Here is a 5188-nt window from a genome sequence, read left to right as displayed (position 1 = left end):
TTTGTATTTATATAGTTTGTTAGTCACCAAAGTGGCCAAACTAAAATGGATAAAATTATTCACATGCACAAAATTTTATGATATTTTGTGTGCATTTGTATTTATATAGTTTGTTAGTCACCAAAGTGGCCAAACTAGTATGGTTAAGAAGAATGTGCATTCATAAAATTGTCATTTATCTATGAAAGTTAATGTAATGCCTATATTGAAAATAAATAGATAAATTTACTTTCACTATTGCTAGAACTTAAGAATTTACTCAAAGGTGCATTAATCATTTTACGAATAGTGAACATTATGAGGTAAATTAATATTTTCAATCAAAGATATATTGTATATCCAAAAATGTCGTATATGTTTGGTTAAATATATTTAATTTCCTATTAAAGATTTAAAAAATGGCATTTAAATTATGATAGTGTGTCATAGTATCTACCCAAAGGAGAATTACGATGTACTTTTATCGTTTTACTAAATTCACATTATTTTTTATTTGTGAGCATGTATATCTATTTGTAGTTATTCCTTTTCATTCATATGCTTTGTCTGTTACTGTGTTCAATGGATTGAACTTCTCTGAATGGCACGAACAAGTAGTTTCACTTAGGTATGATGGAACTTGACTTGGCTCTACTGAATGATAAACCTACTGTCATTACTTATAAGAGCAGTGAGAATGAGAAGTTTTTCCATAAATCATAGGAGCGCTCTAACAGATTGAGTCTTATGTTCATGCGAATGATTGTTGCTAACAACATTGAGAGTACTATTCCACAAACAGAAAGTGCCAGGGAATACCTGAAGTTTTTGGAAGAACATTTTCATTCTGTTGATAAGTCTCTCGCTGGTACACTAACGACTGAACTCACGACCATGAAGTTTGATGGGTCGCGCAGTATGCAAAATCATATCATCGAGATGACTAACATTGCAGCAAGACTTTCGACCTTGGGGATGAAAGTGGATGACACCTTCTTGGTTCAGTTTATTCTGAACTCATTACCTTTTTAGTATGGACCATTCCAAATAACAATAACACTATTAAGGATAAGTGGGATGTTAGTGAATTGTCCAGTATGCTTACTCAAGAGGAGTCAAGACTTAAGAAATAAGGAGGTCATTTCATTAACCTCATGGGTCAAGGAGCTGGTAAAGGACTTAAAGTGAAGGTCAACAAGTTTTTTTTTTTAAAAAACACCTGCTAAAGTTCCACAGGATGCTCATAAGGAACTCAAGGCCGATGTGTGTCGATCCTGTAGAAAGGAAGGACACTTTCACTAAATGAAAGTTCTGCTTATTTGTGGCATAAATGTTTGGGTCATATATCCAAAGAAAGATTAAAAAAGATTAGTAAAGAATGAGATTCTTCCGAATCTGAATTTTTATTGATCTTGATATAATGTTTGGATTGCATTAAAGGAAAGCAAACCAAGCATACCAAGAAAGGTGCCACAAGGAGCACTCAGTTTCTTGTAATTATACACACTAATATTTTCGGACCCTTTGATGTTCCATATTTTTGTGGATAAAAATATATTATCACCTTTATCGATGATTTTTCACGTTATTTATTTATCTATTTGTTGAAAGAAAAATCTCAAGCAGTGAATGCCCTCAAAGTGTATGTTAATGAGGTTGAAAGACAATAAGATAAAAGTGAAAATCATTAGGTCAGATAGAGGTGGTGAATGTTATGGAAAGTATGACGAATCAGGATAATGTCCATGTCCATTTGCAAAATTCCTCGAAGAAGATGGCATATGTGAACAGTATACTATGCCAGGAACACCTCAACAAAATAGTGTTGCTGAAAGGCGTAATCGAATACATATAGATATGGTTAGGAGTATGATGAGTAATTCCTCATTACCCAAATCATTGTGGATGTATGCTCTTAAAACCGTTGTATATTTATTAAACAAAATTCCTAGTAAGGCAGTTTTAAAGACCCTTTTTGAACTGTGGACGGGAAGGAAGCCTAGTTTAAGACACCTGCATGTTTGGGGTTGTCAAGTGAAAGCTAGAGTTTATAATCCACATGAAAAGAAATTAGATTCTCGAACGGTAAGTGGTTACTTTATTGGCTATCCAGAGAAATCTAAAGGGTACAGGTTTTACTGTCCAAATCATAGTTTGAGAATTGTTGAAACCGGTAATGCAAAATTCATTAAGAATGGTGAAGTTAGTAGGAGTGTTGAACGTCAAAGTGTGAAAATCAATGAGGTAAGGGTAAATATTTCATTGCCCATGAATGTACCTACTTCCACACCAATAACAAATGGTGTTCCTCTTGTTGAAGAGCACTTTAACAATGTTGAGCAATATCTGGGTGAAACACTTCAAGAAGGAACTAACTCACAAGTATCTGACGCAAATGAACCACAAACAGTGTCATTAAGAAAATCTCAAAGAGAAAGAAAATCGGCCATTTCAGATGATTATGTGATTTATTTGCAAGAGTCGGATTTTGACATTGAAATTAATAAAGATTTGGTTTTATTTTCACAGGCCATAGAAAGCACTGAGTCTGATAAATGGATTGATGCCATGAATGAAGAGTTAAAATTCATGGAATACAACAAAGTTTGGGATCTTGTTCAATTACCAGAAAGTTCTAAAAGAATCAGATGTAGATGGGTCTTCAAGACCAAACGCGGTTCTAATGGTAATATTGAACGATATAAAGCCAGACTTGTTGCCAAGTGATACACTCAAAAAGGAGGCATTGATTATAAAGAGACCTTTTCACCGGTCTCAAAGAAAAACTCATTAAGAATTGTTTTGGCTTTGGTAGCTCATTATGATTTAGAGTTACATCAAATGGATGTGAAAACTGCCTTTCTTAATGGAGACCTCGAGGAGGATGTTTGTATGGACCAACCAGAGCATTTCAAAATTAAAGGAAAAGATTAAATGGTGTGTAAGCTAAAGAAGTCAATATATGGACTCAAACAAGCCTCACGACAATGGTATATAAAGTTTAATGATACCATAACATCTTTTGGATTTAAGGAAATTACCGTTGATTGGTGCATATACCAAAAGATCAGTGGGAGTAAGTTTATATTTTTAGTCCTGTATGTTGATGACATTTTACTTGTTGTTAATGATTTAGGCATATTGCGTGAGATGAAAGATTTTCTCTCTATGAACTTTGAAATGAAAGATATGGGTGATGCAGCCTATGTGATAGGGATAAAAATATTTCGTGATAGATCACAATGATTATTGGGACTGTCTCAAAAAGGTTATATCGAAAGAGTTCTAGAGAGATTTAACATGAGCAATTAAGAATAGTTCCTATTCAAAAAATTGGGACACATTTAATCTCATGCAATGCCCAAAGAATGATGTAGAACGAAAAGAAATGAAATCAATTCCTTCATCTTCTCTTGTTGAAAGTTTGATGTATGTTCAAACTTGCACAAGATCGGATATTAGTTTTGCGGTCGGAATGCTAGGAAGATATCAAAGTAATCCTGGAATGGATTAATGAAAAACTGCAAATAAAGTTTGTGGCATGTTATGAAGCCACAATTCATGCATTATGGTTGCGGAACTTCATTTCAGGACTTGGGGTTGTCGACACCATTACCAAGCTGCTGAAAATTTATTGTGATAATGCTGTAGCAGTATTCTTCTCCAAGAACGATAGGTACTCCAAATGTGCCAAAACATATGGAATTAAAATACTTTATTGTTAAGGAAGAAGTTCAGAAACAAAGAGTGTTACTTGAGAATATTAGAATTGATCTCATGATTGCAGATCCGTTAACAAAAGGCTTACAACCAAAGATATTTAAAGATTATGTTCAAATAATGGGTCTTGGTTGTACTTATGATTGATACATTTTATGATGTTTTTACTACTCTGAGCTCATATTATGTGTTTCTGTATGTACATTAATGAATTTCTTTGTTTCTTCATAATGGTGTATACATTATTGTTTTGAGATATTCCAAGATAAGTCTCTATGAGACATTATTGTGGACCATAATGTTATATGTTTTATAGCTTATGAACCTAGTATGATAAGTTGCTAATGTAGTAGTATATGGAAGGAAGTATGTAGCTTAAAAATTTATGTACAACCGCCATAACTCGCATTAGTAGTTTGTTATATTGTGGTATGTATGATGGACATTATAGAAGAGATTTATCATACACGCAACTAATGTTTATGAAATATTAATGTTATATGGTCATTGGGCCAAGTGGGAGAATGTAAAAATTATTATTAAGTATTTCTTACTTATGGCCCAAGTTTACTTGTAACCCAAGTAATACCATACATAATATTTAATAAGGAATAAATCTCATCTGTACATTGGTTACATGATGGACGTACTAGATTACGTCATAACCTCTATAAATTGGTCCTTCCTCCACTCATTAGGGTTACCACATATTCTCTACATTGATTCCATCGTTGATGATTGTGGTAACATAAAGTTAGGGCAAGGAGTATGACTAACGCTTCCGCTTCTCTCTGTGATGATGTCTTCCGCATCAAGTATGTGCACCTAACAATCTCTATGTAAGATTATCGTGTTCAAGATCCTAAAAGTATTTAATCTTACAATTACATGGTCGCAGCTTCTTTCTAACAAAGGTTTTATGGAAATATTTTTAGTTCACTTCTGATTCTTATTTTAATCCTAATATTGTGAAGCTTTTTCATATTTGTGTAAATTCTATGAGATCACATTTTTTTTGTTTGTTATGCAAAAGGGAAAAGTATTTTTTTCATTGTGTTTAATTTTATTAGAACACACACGTGCAACACACGTTTTCAGAGACTAATTTTATCATAACGGTCAAATTACTTTGTCAATAATTTTCAGAATATATTCCTTATGTATGACATCTAGCTATAGCAATTAAAAAATATCTGGAAAACACCGTTTTAAAAAACTTTTTGTATAGTATTATCACAATAAAAGAAATGCCATAAATTTCTTTATGTGATTATTATTATAATAGAGAAGAATCCAAAGCAATCGTAACTGCACCAATGATAGTGCAACTTAATTATTCTAGGGGACAACACTCATGAAGCTTTGAAATCCAACATACTAAAGGAATAAGAAACATGTAACAAAAATATATACATTATTGACTAAAGAGTAATTATTGAACAAAAAACCTTAAAAATATCAATACAGTATATATATATATATATATATA

The 5188-nt window shown here is 32.6% G+C and overlaps 1 non-coding gene across 1 annotated transcript; it reads right to left on the bottom strand.

Annotated features, from left to right (window-relative positions):
- Window positions 1-4341: 4341 nt before the first annotated feature.
- On the bottom strand, window positions 4342-4419 carry MIR8026 (microRNA MIR8026). Its single transcript, NR_127188.1, has one exon. It is a non-coding gene; the product is annotated as a microRNA MIR8026 (primary transcript).
- Between the last annotated feature and the right edge of the window lie 769 nt (window positions 4420-5188).

This window comes from Solanum tuberosum, unplaced genomic scaffold (genome assembly GCF_000226075.1).
Source record: "Solanum tuberosum cultivar DM 1-3 516 R44 unplaced genomic scaffold, SolTub_3.0 scf00388, whole genome shotgun sequence".
In the NCBI taxonomy this organism is placed as follows: Eukaryota; Viridiplantae; Streptophyta; class Magnoliopsida; order Solanales; family Solanaceae; genus Solanum; species Solanum tuberosum.
This window is presented reverse-complemented; position numbering and strand designations above follow the sequence as displayed.